We start from the raw sequence: 16,714 nt of genomic DNA on the forward strand, positions 1-16,714 counted from the left end.
GCAAAGTGACAATACAGGAGAGCAACTGGGAGACAGACAGCATTGTCACTCTATACACAGTATATATAGCCAGGAAGTGGCTGCAAAGATCGGCAGCACTAAGATGCAGACAAGGATAAAAAAACATAAAAACTTTATTTTATTAAATTTGGTTAGTGCTCTGGGAAGCCCAAAATATGTAAAGTTCTGCTTTAACCACTTAAGCCCTGAGTCTGTTTTTCAGACTCTGGCCCGGATTCACGTAGATGCGCGTAGGTGCGGGCGGAACGTATCCTATTTACGTTACGCCTCTGCAACTTTTACAGGCAAGTGCCGTATTCTGAAAAGAAAGCGTAGCGTAAATAGGCCAGCGTAAGCCCACCTAATTCAAATTGTGAAGAGGTGGGCGTGTGTTATGTAAATTAATCATGACCCGACGTGATTGACGTTTTTAACAAACGTCGCATGCGCCGTTCGTGGACATATCCCAGTGTGCATTGCTCCAAATACGCCGCAAGGACGTATTGGTTTCGACGTGAACGTAAATGACGTCCAGCCCCATTCACGGACGACTTACGCAAACAACGTAAATTTTACAAAATTCAACGCGGGAACAACGTCCATACTTATCATTGGTACGCGGCATGTACGCCTCATATAGCAGGGGTAACTTTACGCCGGGAAAAGCCTAACGTAAACGGCGTATCTGTACTGCGTCGGCCGGGCGTACGTTCGTGAATTCGAGTATCTAGCTGATTTACATATTTCTAGGCGTAAATCAGCGTACACGCCCCTAGCGGCCAGCGTAAATATGCAGTTAGGATCTGATGGCGTAAGAGACTTACGCCGGTCGGATCTAATAGAAATCTATGAGTAACTGATTCTAAGAATCAAGCGCATAGATACGACGGCTCAGACTCAGAGAAACGATGGCGTATCTGGAGATACGCTGTCGTATCTCCTTTGAGAATCTGGGCCTATGTGTTTACACGCTAAAAACAATTTTTTTCGCTCAAAAATTACTTAGAACCCCCAAACATTATATATTGTTTTTTTTTTCTAACACCCAAGAGAATCAAATGGCGGTCATTGCAATACTTTTTGTCACACCGTATTTGCCCAGCGGACTTACAAGCGCACTTTTTTTGGAAAAAAAAATATTTTTTTTAATTAAAAATATGACAACAGTAAAGTTAGCCCAATTGATTTTACATTGTCAAAGATAATGTTATGCCGACTAAAATTATACCCAACATGTCATGCTTCAAAATTGCGCTCGCTCCTGGAATGGCATCAACATTTTTCTCCTTTAAAAATCTCCATAGGCGATGTTTAAAATGTTTTACAGGTTGCATCTTTTGAGTTACAGAGGAGGTATAGGGCTAGATACCTCACTTGTGTGGTTTAAACACCGTTTTCATAAGCGGGCGCTACTCGTGTATGCGTTCGCTTCTGCGTGCGAGCTTGTTGGGACAGGGCGCTTTAAAAAAAAAAAGTTTTGTTTTCTTTTTTATTATGATTTTATTTATTTTTACACTGTTTAAAAAAAAAAATGGGTCACTTTTATTCCTATTACAAGGAATGTAAACATCCCTTGTAATAGAAAAAAGCATAACAGGTCCTCTTAAATATGAGATCTGGGGTCAAAAAGACCTCAGATCTCATATTTACACTAAAATGCAATAATAAAAAAAAAAAATTGGTCATTTGAAAAAATGACAACAAAAACATGTGCCTTTAAGGCCCCATACTCACGAGCAAACATGTCTGCTGAAACTGGCCCGCAGGCCAGTTTCAGCAGACATGTTTGCTCGTGTGTGGGCGCGAGCGGGCCGAATTCCAGCAAACATTTGCCCGCCGGGCCTTTTCCCAGCAGACAAATATTCCTGGACTTGTTTTAAAACAGTCCGCTGGAATTCTGCCCGCTCGGACATGTACGGTCGTCAGTACAGACCTACCGTACATGTCCAGGCGCCCGCCGTCCCTCGCATGCGTCGAATGACTTCGACGCATGCGTGGAAGCATTTTAAAGGCGGGCCGCCCACGTCGCCGCGTCATCGACGCGGCGACACCGCGGACACGCCCCGCGTATTGTTTACGCGCGGACTTCTGTACGATGGTGTGTACAACCATCGTACAGAAGCCCTCTGGCAGACATGTATGGTGAAAACGGTCCGACGGACCGCTTTCACCATACATGTTTGGTCGTGAGTACCCGGCCTAAGACGTTTTTTAGTGACGTTTTGACGTCGTTTCCGCCCTGCTATGCTATGGAGACGGGTGGGGGCCAATCTGCTGGGCAGACCACCATTATCGTTTACAGCCCCGCCACCTGAAGAGGTGGATATCTCGGTTGTGGCAGCAGTTGCTGCCGTTACCGAGATATCCCTCTTCAAAAAGAGGACGTATATCTGCCTGCGGCAGGCAGGGCTGGACTGGGACAAAAATTTGGCCCTGGACTTTATCCAGACTGGCCCACTTTTACAGGTCTCTCCCATGGCGGCGGGACAAACCGGAAAGGACGGCGGCCACACACAGCTGTAACATAAGCTTCCTCGGCACTCGTTCTCCTGGTCTTTTCTTCCCCTGCTCTACATATAGATTATCCGTGGCAGCAAACAGCAGGTTGGAGAGCTGGGGAAGGAAAGACCAGGGGAACGAGTTTCCCGAGGAAGCTTATGTCACAGCTGTGTGTGGCCGCCGTCCTTTCCGGATCGTATGATGAGCTTCTCAGTGCGACTCCCGAGGAGCATGTCTGTATTCAGTCATGCTGAAGTTAACTAGCCAGGGAGAGAAGGTGAACGCTGCGGGGTGGGAGAGGAGGTGAGGGCTACAGGGAGGGAGAGCCAGAGAAGCAGAGGGGCGCGGTGGTCTGCTGTCACTGAAGCCGGCCCACTGAGCCATCGGCCCACCGGGAAACTCCCGGTAGTCCCGATGGCCAGTCCATCCCTGGCGGCAGGGCTTAAGTGGTTAATAAAATAGCTTCAAAGCCAACAAAAGATGTTCAACGTCTTCCTAAGCAATCAGTCAGCTATCAATTTACAGGGTGCAGATAGTGAAATGAGTCCTTGGTCACCATTGGTTACGTATTTTATGCATCATCGTAGCTGCTTACACTGCTTTATTAAATAAAGTGCTAAAATTAATAGTAGTAAGACAAATAAAACAAACATGTGTTGAGCTATATTTCAGGCTTTTCCATTTGACATCTGAACATGTAACTTGTCTTAGTGAAGTTCACCTTCTCAGGCCTCGTACACACAAGATATTTTTTTGCCGAGGAAACCGGTCGTGTGTACATTTTCGTCGAGGAAACTGTCGAAAAACTCGACGAGCCAAAAAGAGAGCAAGTTCTCTATTTCCTCGACGGGAATGGAAAAACTTGCCTTTTCGAGTTTCTCGACAGCCTAACAAGGAACTCGACGAGAAAAATGATGTGTTTCGCCCGTCGAGTTCCTCAGTCGTGTGTACGAGGCTTCACACATGGCCACCCATTTCAGTTATCCAAGGTCACAAGTTTTATTAAGCAGGTATAAAATGACACACTTGATACTGTAAAGAAGATGAACACAGTCACTTAGATGTTCCCAGGCTTCAGATAACCTTCTGGAGCATTCGGTCTTAATTGTCTAGATAGTTAACGAGTGACCCTGTAACACATTAGGCAGCACAACTGTATTTTGTATCAACTGAAGCTCACTGGAAAAATGCCACCCTCATCTTCCCTTACAAAGTCTTGCCCCTGGTGAAAATTTCAGCAGTGACCTAGATGTTTATCCTGTGAATCATGCCAATCTACCAAAGACAGCATTATGACTTTAGCATTTAAAACAGTAATCAAGCTATAACTGTAACAATAAAGAAGGCTTATCTTATACTCATGATGCTTTAAAACGCCATGCAACTTTTCCTGTGTGGGAGTAATTCCAGACGCAGAACTGCTAGGCAATAAGGAAAATAAAGTGTAGGAGGAAGAAATGACAGATCCTACCTTGGACAGCTCCTCTAGCTCCAGTATGGGCGCTTAATAAATGTATATTATCTGACAATTCCAGTTTTTTTTACAGAAGACAAAGGGGCAATGCAGAGAAATTATCTTCACTCCAAAATTACAAGGCGATGGTTAACTAGGTTTCAACTTACTTTCCATCAGCTAATTGTGTTTGAACTGCTTGACTGCGGGTTGTACAATGGGCAGATCAAATGTCCTGGATCTGTGCTCTCTTATTTAACCATGTCTGGCTCTTTGCCATCTACTCAAATATGCATCAGTATTAGTGTGTGTTATCATTATTCTATACAGCAGTATTGACTGTCTAAATGAACAAATTAAGTAGAAAAACGATTTAGTGTCGTTAAGGTTAGCAGGACATTTAAATGCATACAGTTTAGTGCTGTCTTTTAGATTCTGTTCATAAGAGTACATTGTAATTGCCTCTTAGGGCATTTTAATGTTATCCCATATTCATAAGCGTGCGCGCAGGGTGCGCCTGGGCACATCCGAATTACCCCATGTGCATTAGCATTATCCAGGGGTGGCACCAGATGGGTGGTTGGGGTGCCAGTGGTCAGTGTAAATGACCCCATTATATTAAAGGCTAGGTTCAACTGTAGAAACACATTACACTTATACTTAGGATGTAGCGTAATATGCTCCCAATGAACTGTCTCCCACCATCAGAACCTCCTCCATGTGACAGCAGGTGGCGTTCATGTGTGTTTGAGCTTTGGGGTGCACACCCTAATGCAATAGGCTGTGCACCCCTATGCCCATATTATAAAAGGCCAATGAAAACATAAAGGAGACATAAAAGAGAAGGTGGCTTTTTAGGAACAACTTAAACAAACCTAAAATTTTAGAGAAACTTTTCAGTGCTGTAAATGCTAAGATATACCTGGTCTTGTGAAGAAATATTTTTATACACATAACTGAGATCCTGCCATAGGCGTGTGCGAACAGGGTATGCCAGGCGTGCCTGGGCACACCCTAATCTTCCAGTACAGCACAGATGTCTCCTACTGCCCTGGCTCCCCCCTGCATCGCTTCCGGCTTCCTTCCTTTCCTCCTTACCGGCTGCTGCTGCGGGCACACACAGGGGGATGTTTTAAAATGAGTGGGGGAAGGGGGCAGTAAATATGTATTTTACCAGCCCCTTCCCTTTCTGAATAAACACAGTTAAATGCTCGGTACCATGTGTTTGAACTTCAGAGTGCACACCCTAATGCAATAGGCTGTGCACACCTATGGATCCTGCCCAGTAATCCCATAAAAGAATGATGACAATTGCCACTCAATACTGACCCTAAATAGCAGATAATGTCAAATGTATATCCAGAGACTATAAGTAACTTTGCAAATACATCATATTTCCTTTACCATTTATTTTACTGTGCCTTGAATCCTGTTAGGACTAGTATAAATCTTCGTAAACATAGCTCTGTTTACATTCTGCTTGTCTGTGTCCGCACTGCAACTACAGACAAGGAGTAAGAACAAGTACGACATTTGCTCCGCATGCTGCCAACAGCCATAAATGAGGATTTACATGCTGCAATGCTCTCATGTAATTGCCGCAGATCATAAACTGCTAGGAGCAGTAGGCCATACAGGTTTAGCTATAGTGGTTTAAGGCCTCGTACACACGACCGAGGAACTCGTCGGAAAAGACACATCGTTTTCCTCAACGAGTTCTGTGTTAGGCTTGTCAAGGAACTCGACAAGCTTTCTTTGCATACACACGGTCAAGACAAAATCTCCTCATTCTCAAACGCGGTGACATACAACACATACAACGGCAGGGGAAGTTCGATTCCACTGGCACAACCCTTGGGGCTGCTTTTGCTAATCTCATGTTACTGCGTGTTAAGTAAAAGTTTGGTAAGAGACAATTTGCACTTTTCAGTCAGTTACAGCGTGACAAATGTGCTATCTCCATTACAAACGCTACTTTTACCGAAGGTGCGCTCCCGTCTCATACTTTATTCTGAGCATGCGCGGGTTTCTTAGCATACACACGCTCGCGTTTCTCGTCGAAAACCAGCCCGACGAGGAACACGACGACGAAATTGAGACTCCCGCCGAGGAAAAAAAAAACTTGTTCTCTTTTTTCCTCGTCGAGTTCCTCGACAGTTTCCTTGATGAAAAACGTACACATGACCGTTTTTCTCAGCAAAATAGCTCTCACACCAATTTTCTTGATGGATTCTATCAAGGAAAATGGTCGTGTGTACGAGGTCTCACCTCATACTAATCAGTTAAATTCCAACCAAGGATATGTGCATGAAACTTTTTTCACGATTTAAAAAATGGGCAATTTTTTTTTCGAACATGCTCTATTTTTTCACAACTTTTTTAACGTTGTCGTTTTTAAGGTTGTAAAAAATTGTCGTGTGTGGGCTTTACCGACGTGAAAAAAAACGTGCATGCTCAGAAGCAAATTATGAGACAGGAGCGCTCGTTCTGGTAAAACTACCATTCGTAATGGAGTGAGCACATTCATAAGACAGAAAAGCGTGAATCATCTTTTGCTAACACTAAATCAGCTAAAGCAGCCCAAAGGGTGGCGCCATCCGAATGGAACTTCCCCTTTATAGTGCCGTCGTACATGTTGTATGTCACCGCGCTTTGCTAGAGCATTTTTTTCACGATCGTGTGTAGGCAAGGCCGTTTTAATGATCGGGTTGAAAAAACTTTGTTTTTTCTAGACCCTTAAAAACGTAATTTTTTAGAACCCGAAAAGTGGCCGTGTGTACGCGGCATGACATTATTTCCCATATTAAAGGTGTAGTAAATGCTAACTCTAACTAGTTGCTGGATCGGGTGATCGGGCCAAACCAAATTAAAAATAGGTAAGTACACAGATTTTTTTTATACAAGGTATGTAAGATAGCTAGGAGGAGGGGGAGAGAAGGTTTTTAAAAATAGATAGAGTTTGCTATTTCTTTCTCTAAATATTAGAGTATAGGCCTACCCCACTTTTAAGTACACAATGGGGTTTATTTACTAAAGCTGGAATGCGCAAAATCAGGCTCACTTCTGCATAAAAAAACAATTAGGTGGATTCAGAGAGAGTTAGGCCGGCGTATCAGTAGATACGCTGACCTAACTCGGAATCTGCACCGTCCTAAGTTTAAGTGTATTCTCAAACTGAGATACACTTAAACCTATACAAGATACGACAGCCTGCGCCGTCGTATCTTAGGGTGCAATATTTAGGCTGGCCGCTAGGTGGCGCTTCCATTGAGTTCAGCGTAACATATGTAAATAACTAGATACACCTATTCACGAACGTATGTGCGCCCGTCGCAGTAAAGATACGCCGTTTACGTAAGGCATTTTCAGGCGTAAAGTTATTCCATCAAATAGCTGGACTAGTCAATGTTAAGTATGGCCGTCATTCCCGCGTCGAAATTTGAAAATTTTTCGTTGTTTGCGTAAGTCGTCCGTGAATAGGGCTGGACGTAATTTCCGCCCACGTCGAAACCAATACGTCCTTGCGGCGTACTTTGGAGCAATGCACACTGGGATATGTACACGGACGGCGCATGCGTCGTTCGTAAAAAATGTCAATCACGTCGGGTCACAGTTAATATACATAAAACACGCCCCCCCCACATCCTCATTTGAATTAGGCGCGCTTAAGCTGGCCTATTCACTCTACGCCGCCGTAACTTAGGAGGCAAGTACTTTGTGAATACAGTACTTGCCTCTCTGACTTACGGCGGTGTAGTATAAATACGATACGCTACGCTGCCGAAAAGATGCGCGCCCCTACAGTAGGTGAACCCGATTTTGTGTCAATCTCGCTCTCTTTCTCGGCGAGATTGAGCACCTACGAGCCCCATCGCGGGAGCCAGCGCCGAGCTGGCTTGCCGCGATGGAGACAGAGCCGTCATAGAAGCGACGGGAGATCCGACTTGGATTCCCGCCAATTCTACACGTGTGCGCCGTTTGTTATGAATCCTGAGGGGGAAGTCCCCGCCGGATTTTAAATAAAAATCCGGCATGGGTCCCCCCTCAGGAGCATACCGGGCCCTTAGGTCTGTTATGGGTTGTAAGGAGAGCCCCCCTACGCCGAAAAAATGGCGTAGGGGGTCCCCCTACAATCCATACCAGACCCGTATCCAAAGCACGCTACCCGGCCAGCCAGGAAGGGAGTGGGGACGAGCGAGCGCCCCCCCCCTCCTGAGCCGTACCAGGCTGCATGCCCTTAACATGGGGGGGTTGGGTGCTCTGGGGCAGGGGGGCGCACTGCGGCCCCCCACCTCAGAGCACCCTGTCCCCATGTTGATGAGGACAGGGCCCCTTCCCGACAACCCTGGCCGTTGGTTGTCGGGGTATGCGGGCGGGAGGCTTATCGGAATCTGGGAGCCCCCTTTAATAAGGGGGCCCCCAGATACCGGCCCCCCACCCTAAGTGAATGAGTATGGGGTACATCGTACCCCTACCCATTCACCTGCAAGAAAAGTGGTAAAAACACAAATAAACCACACAGTGTATTAAAATATTTTATTTTTCTGCTCCGGAGGCCGCCCCCTGTCTTCTTTATTAGCTCTTTTACCAGGGGGAGCTTCTTCTTTGACGTCTTCGGGTGGGTGGGGGCCGCCGTCTGGTTCTCTTCCACCGCCGGGGGGGGTGGCTTTTAAAAAAGCCCCCACCCCCCCGGCGGGTTTCCTCCGGCGTCTTCGGCGGGGCTCTTCTTCTTCCGCTATCCCGACGGGTCTTCTCCGCTATCCGGGGGGTCTCGCCGCTCTCCGCTGTTGACTCGGCGCACCCCGGTTCTTCGTCTCGCAGTCCGGTCCCTTCTTCCGTGCTGTACGTCTTCTTCCGTGCTGTGAGTTCTTCTTCCGCGCTGTGACGTCATGTTCTTCACTTCTCTTCTTCTCCCGATGTTGACACGCCGGTCCTCCTCGCTGAAATGACGGATGCGCGCTTTGCATCGGACCTATATAGGCCTCACAGTCCCATCATGCTCTGTACCTACCCATGTGATACCTACCACGTGGGTAGGTATCACATGGGTAGGTACAGAGCATGATGGGACTGTGAGGCCTATATAGGTCCGATGCAAGGCGCGCATCCGTCATTTCAGCGAGGAGGACCGGCGTGTCAACATCGGGAGAAGAAGAGAAGTGAAGAACATGACGTCACAGCGCGGAAGAAGAACTCACAGCACGGAAGAAGACGTACAGCACGGAAGAAGGGACCGGACTGCGAGACGAAGAACCGGGGTGCGCCGAGTCAACAGCGGAGAGCGGCGAGACCCCCCGGATAGCGGAGAAGACCCGTCGGGATAGCGGAAGAAGAAGAGCCCCGCCGAAGACGCCGGAGGAAACCCGCCGGGGGGGTGGGGGCTTTTTTAAAAGCCACCCCCCCCCCGGCGGTGGAAGAGAACCAGACGGCGGCCCCCACCCACCCGAAGACGTCAAAGAAGAAGCTCCCCCTGGTAAAAGAGCTAATAAAGAAGACAGGGGGCGGCCTCCGGAGCAGAAAAATTAAATATTTTAATACACTGTGTGGTTTATTTGTGTTTTTACCACTTTTCTTGCAGGTGAATGGGTAGGGGTACGATGTACCCCATACTCATTCACTTAGGGTGGGGGGCCGGTATCTGGGGGCCCCCTTATTAAAGGGGGCTCCCAGATTCCGATAAGCCTCCCGCCCGCATACCCCGACAACCAACGGCCAGGGTTGTCGGGAAGGGGCCCTGTCCTCATCAACATGGGGACAGGGTGCTCTGAGGTGGGGGGGCCGCAGTGCGCCCCCCTGCCCCAGAGCACCCAACCCCCCCATGTTGAGGGCATGCAGCCTGGTACGGCTCAGGAGGGGGGGGGGGGCGCTCGCTCGTCCCCACTCCCTTCCTGGCTGGCCGGGTAGCGTGCTTTGGATACGGGTCTGGTATGGATTGTAGGGGGACCCCCTACGCCGTTTTTTCGGCGTAGGGGGGCTCTCCTTACAACCCATAACAGACCTAAGGGCCCGGTATGCTCCTGAGGGGGGACCCATGCCGGATTTTTATTTAAAATCCGGCGGGGACTTCCCCTTCAGGATTCATAACAAACGCCGCACACGTGTAGAATTGGCGGGAATCCAAGTCGGATCTCCCGTCGCTTCTATGACGCGCTTGCTGGGATGTGCTGTCACTATTCCAGTGAGTGCGAGATCTCGGCACCATGTCGCCGAGTATCAGCGCGACGCTGTCGTGCTAAAAGCACAATATCACAAACACCTACTGTACCTGAATCCAGCTAAATGAGCTTCCAGGTTTTAGAAACAAGCTGGGGTTAGAAACTCATTGGTTTCTATGCAGAAGTGAGCCTGATTTTGCGCTTTCCAGCTTTAGTAAATAAACCCCATTGTGTATTTAAAAGTGGGGTATGCCTGTAATGGATAAACATAAGTTTAAGTGCACGTAAACCCAACAATAAAACGTCCTTAGATATGGTGGCTGTATTAGTTTCCTTTTTGCAGACTTGTTTTTCTTTTATTTTCACCCGGTGATCTTGCCAGTAACACACTTCCTCTCTTTGGGTGACAATGCTCATTGTACTATTAATTGAGAATCAGCATTTTTACCCTAGGCTGTTTGCTCCTGGTTGGACTACAGGACACCCCCCTCTTGTCGCATCTCTGTAATTTATGTAGCAATTGGGCAGGGCTGATTACAATTTCTGTAAAGCAGATGTAGAGTGCACAGGACGTTACAAGCTCAATACATTTCTGCCGTGATCGACCAGATGTAACAAACCATCTTCATTGGTATATTTACAGATGAAAAGGGAACAAAAAGAAGTTGGTCCAAAACCCAATGACTAAAAATGCATTTAGACTTAAAGCGGTGGTTCACCCTCCTTAACATGATTATAGCATTAAATTCGGCATCGTAGCGCGAGCTACAGTATGCCGGTCTTAAATTTTTAATCCCCGTACTCACTGTGCTATGGATCATTGAAGATTCTGACTCCCGCGGGGAATGGGCGTGCCTATGGAGAGGGAGGATGATTGACGGCCGGCTCTGGCACGTCACGCTCCCCGAAGACAGCCGGAGTAGGTCTCAGCTCTTCACGACGCATGCGCACAGGCTATGCGCAGGCGCCGTGAAGAGCCAAGCCTATTTCGGCTATTTCCGGAGAAGCGTGACGTGCCAGGGCCGGCCGTCAATCACCTTCTCTCACCATAGGAACGCCCATTCCCCGGAATCTTCAATGATCCATAGCACAGTGAGTACGGGGATTAAAAATTTAAGACCGGCATACTGTAGCTCGCGCTACGATGACGAATGTAATGGTAGTAAAAAAAAAAAAATTATTTATTTTTTTAATAGGGTGAACCCCCGCTTTAAACATGTAAATGCAATTGCACATGTTGTTTTTAATCCTAAATATGCAGCTTTTTAAAATAATACCGGGAGATCCTGCCATGAAGATTCATATTCAGGCATTTTGTGTTGCCTCCTAATTATGGTTCAACATTTCCCCCCTCTGACATGCACCCCTGGTAGAAACTATAACCAACTGTGCCAACACAAGGTTGCAAAGGCCTAGTCTAAAATTGTCAAAAAATAAAGTTGAGCTAAAATTGGGAAAAAAAGTTAGACAAGAAAAACAGCAAACCATGTTGCAAAGTCCAAACAGTGATAAAGGAAACAGTCCCGCAGTGCACTACTAATCCCCAGAATAGTGTATGATTTCCAAAGAGAAAGCCTCCACCTAATGAACTGACCGCTTACCAGCTCTATTAACCACTTACCCCCCGGACCATATTGCTGCCCAAAGACCAGAGTACTTTTTGCGATTCGGGACTCTGACGCTTTAACAGACAATTGCGCGGTCGTGCGACGTGGCTCCCAAACAAAATTGGCGTCCTTTTTTTCCCACAAATAGAGCTTTCTTTTGGTGGTATTTGATCACCTCTGCGGTTTTTAGTTTTTGCGCTATAAACAAAAATAGAGCGACGATTTTGAAAAAAATGAATATTTTTTACATTTTGCTGTAATAAATATCCCCCAAAAATATATAAAAAAAACATTTTTTTTCCTCAGTTTAGGCCGATAGGTTTTCTTCTACATATTTTTCGTAAAAAAAAATCGCAATAAGCGTTTATTGATTGGTTATAGCGTTTACAAAATAGGGGGTAGTTTTATGTCATTTTTATTATATTTTTTTTACTAGTAATGGCGGCGATCAGCGGTTTTTTTTTTCGGTACTGCGACATTATGGCGGACACTTCGGACACTTTTGACACATTTTTGGGACCATTGGCATTTTTATAGCGATCAGTGCTATAAAAATGCATTGAATTACTATAAAAATGCCACTGGCAGTGAAGGGGTTAACACTAGGGGGCGGGGAAGGGGTTAAGTATGCCTGGGTGTGTTCTTACTGTGGGGGGGGTGGCCTCACTAGGGGAAACACTGATCCACGGTTCATACATTGTATGAACCGAAGATCAGCATTTCCCCCGCTGACAGGAACGAGAGCTGTGTGTTTACACACAGCTCCCGTTCCCCGCTCTGTACCGAGCGATCGCGTGTGCCCGGCGGCGATCGCGCCCGCCAGGCACACGCACAGGAGTCGGGGGCGAGCGGGGGGCGCGCGCGCGCCCCTAGTGGCGGCTGGGAGAGAGGACGTCATATTACGTGCTCTCGCCCAGCAGAGCCACCTTGTGGACGTATTTCGACGGTGCGGCGACGGCAAGTGGTTAAGCTTGTGGCTGTTATACCCAGCCAAGGCCTCTGTCCTTCCTTGGCTGGGTATATTAGTCACAAGCGGGATAGAACTACCGTAATAGGAGGTCACAAAGAGCTGATAAGCAGTTAGTTCATTAGGTGGAGGCCTTCTCTTTGGAAATCATATTCTGGAGAGATTAGTAGTGCATTGTGGGACTGTTTCCTTTATCATTGCTGAGGGATTTTGTGCCCATCAGTACTGGTGCTTTTGGGTGATGTGGGGGGGCGGGTGTAGAGGAGCACTAAAGTTTTATTTTTCGTTTATATACTTCCTAAATAAAAAAGACTTAAGCCGTGTACACACGATCGGTTTGTCCGATATAAACAGACCGATGGACTCTTTTCATCGGACAAACCGATCGTGTGTGGGCCCCATCGGTCTTTTTTTCATCAGTGTTAAAAAATAGAACATGTTTTGAATTTTTCCTATGGATAAAAAAACGATAGAAAAATTTGATCGTCTGTGTGGAACTCCATCGGAGAAAAATCCATGCATGCTCAGAATCTAGTCGACGCATGCTAGGAACCATTGAACTTCATGTTTTTCGGCTCGTCTTGGTGTTGTTGTACGTCACCGCGTTTTGGCACGGTCACATTTTTGACAGATGGTGTGTAGGCAAGACTGATGAAAGTCAGCTTCATCGGATATCCAACGAAAAAATCCATCGGATTAGATTCCATCAGATATTCGATCGTCTGTACAGGGCTTTACTGTTTTTAAGTTAGTGTATAACATATCAGTACAGGCACACTTTAACGTATTTTGCTTAAAGTACTTTGTAGAATATCACCATCATTCACAGGATTAAATGCATAGGTGTATTATGGACTTATTTAGGTAACATGTAACCGACTAGTTAGCTAGTATTGCACTGCTAAATCATTTTTCTATTGTGTTATTTTTATCTGTTGTATTTGTTCTGCAGTAAAAATTGATCTGCCATTGTTTACAGGGTATCCTTTAAGCGTCCTCTTTAATGAATGAACAAACTAATTGTAATATGACATTGAGACTGTGGGGATTTCCCAGAATCCCACTCTTCTATAATGAGATCACTGTTTCTGCATTATAATCAGTCATGCTAGGTCTGGAAGCCTCATTCCACAGATGTCCTATTGGCTTAATGGTCTTTTTACAGAAAAGGAGGCCCAGGATTGGACAGAGAAGACACAATGATCCCTGGACTTACTTTAATTATTGTTAACTGGTAAATTAGAAGTAAAGGTTCCATATAAATATTCTTTATACAACTGCCCCCACCTTCTCTTACTGTAGCGCTACCCCCGAAGGAGCCGCTGTTTGATTTGGGACCGGCCTACCAAATTAACCTGGCAGTGTCTAGGGGTGTAACTGTGAGAATAGCAGCAGTGAGGTCTAGACATTCAATAAAGAGTTTTCAATGCTTTATTGCCCAGGCCAAACACGGCCAACATCAACACACATTGGGAAGGTCAAGGTTGATGAAGGAAGAAAAAGAACCATGCGGTATCAGGCCTGGATATAGAACGGAGCAATCAACACTGCTCTGTATAGAACCAACTTTGCTACACGTCGCCACTCTGCTTGGAGTGGGTAAAGAGCCCCCAGACAGACCCCTATGATAGGCCTGGCAGCCGGAGCGCCACTTCTGGATAATACTCGGAGGAACAGGTCTCTCTCTCAGACCCGACTCTGGGGCCCCTGCCACGGGCCAATTTCAATAGAATATTTGGGTGAATAAGGAAAATAGAATCCTCCCAGTAGACTTTTCTATAAAGAGTCCCCGGATGACAACAAGCATACCTGTCAGTAAAACGAAGAACGTAGAACCCAGTAAAACGCTGAGGTCCCTTCTCTCATCAGGATGAGGTTCGATGCAAAGGTCAGCTCTAGCCAGGTGGGCCACGCCGGCAGGGTCCATGGATGCGCGTACCCTGAAGGTGGGTACCGCACCTGGAACGGGGACCCCACGAAGACTCCCGAACACATGACCCCTGTCCCAGATATATCCTCCCCCAGCATGCCTCGCGAGGCATAAACTCCTCCAATTGGATGCTGGGGAAGAATTGCTCCGCCAGAACCCTTCTGGCGCCAACTGCCAGCCAGAGGTGGCATTGCACCCCCTGTCCGCAGACTGACCCAGTGGACTTTCTGGAATGACAGAAGTCCCCAAATTTAAGTAAACACTGAATGGGAGCTAGGTAACTCTCCCGCTCCCCACTAACTTTAGGCGTAGTGCCCATGCTGAAAGCAAGGGGGCAATACATTACCTATGCTGTAAACTTCTGGTAAAAGATCTGTATAAATACCTTATTTTAATCCACTTCGGTGCAGTCACATGATGCAGAAGCTATGGCTCCCTTGTGTCATGGAGCGCTTGATCACAATATAGAATTCTGAGAGTCATGACATCATCCACTGGCTTCCATTGCCCTTCCGTGCTCCCTCCTCTCCCCTTCAGCAGCTGCTAATTGACACAAGGAGCCAGAGCTTTTGCATCATGTGAGGGGACCGGAGAACATTGAAATAAGGTATTTACACACACTGAAGCAGAGGTAGGAGGATTGGGAAACAGTGGTTTTAAGCATGTTTATATGTAGCCTTCACAGTCGTGTGTGTATGTTTTTCATCGAGGAAACTGTTGAGGAACTCGACGAGAAAAAAAGAGAACAAGTTCTCTTTTTCCTCACCGGGAGTCTCAGTTTCCTCGTCGAATTCCTCGTTGGGCTGGTTTTCGACGAGAAACATGTTCGTGTGTATGCTAAGAAACCCGCACATGCTCAGAATAAAGTATGAGACGGGAACGCACCTTCGGTAAAAGTAGCGTTCGTAATGGAGATAGCACATTTGTCACGCTGTAACAGTCTGAAAAGTGCAAATTGTCTCTTACCAAACTTTTACTTAACACGCAGTAACATGAGATTAGCAAAAGCAGCCCCAAGGGTTGTGCCAGTGGAATCGAACTTCCCCTGCCGTTGTATGTGTTGTACATCACCGCGTTTGACAACGAGGAGATTTGGTCTTGACAGTGTGTACGCAAAGAGAGCTTGTCAAGTTTCTCCACAAGCCTGACAAGGAACTCGTCGAGGAAAACAATGTTTCCTTTACGACGAGTTCCTCGGTCGTGTGTACGAGGCCTTACACTCGTATTTGTAACAAAATGGATTTTACGAAACAATTAAGAAACTTAAAAAATGTTTCCTCTGCATTAAGCAAACCCCCTGGAGCTCCTCTACCTGCCTGGTTGAGAATCCTGGGTTATAATACATTTCAGTTGGCCCTTTCACTGCATAGCTGTTGGTAGATATAGTTGTTTGTACAGTCAGGGTATAACATGTAGATAGCTTGTAACTGTACCCATGCTTTGCCCATCAAGGGCAGGTTTATTTTAGTCCCCTCCTCCTCAGAAGCACATACACCCCTAGCCGCTGCATCTGCAGCTTAACACCCCTTTCACACTGGTGAGGTGTTAGCGGTAAAGCGTCACTAGTTTTAGTGGTGCTTTACCACTGTTATGATGGTGCTATTTGGCCACTAGCGTGTCGCTTTTGACCCCTGCTAGAGGCTGAAGAAAGGGTTAATAGCGCCTGTATCGCTTTGCAGGCACTTTGGCAGCGCTGCTCATTCATTTCAATTGGCAGGGCATTTTGGGAGCGGTGTAATATGCTGCTCGAAGGACCTTTTTTCCCATCCTGAAAGCGCACCGCCCCAGTGTGAAAGCACTTGTCCTTTCACACTGGGGTGGTTTGAGAGGAGCTTTTCAGGCGCTTTACAGGCGCTATTTTTAGCGCTAAAATGCATAAAAAGCACATGAAAAGCACCACAGTGTGAAAGGAGTCTAAGGGTAATCAGTTGGATGGCGGTAAAAATGTGGCTTAACTGCCGTGTTTTACCACACTAAACTGCTAGTGTGAACAAGCCCTAAAACACATGTACAAACACCAATTAATTTAATTACAATAAAAAGTTTTTTACATATGTATTACATATGCTTTTCTACACACAGCCTGCTTTACAGATGAACTTC

This window comes from Rana temporaria, chromosome 7, assembly GCF_905171775.1.
Source record: "Rana temporaria chromosome 7, aRanTem1.1, whole genome shotgun sequence".
In the NCBI taxonomy this organism is placed as follows: Eukaryota; Metazoa; Chordata; class Amphibia; order Anura; family Ranidae; genus Rana; species Rana temporaria.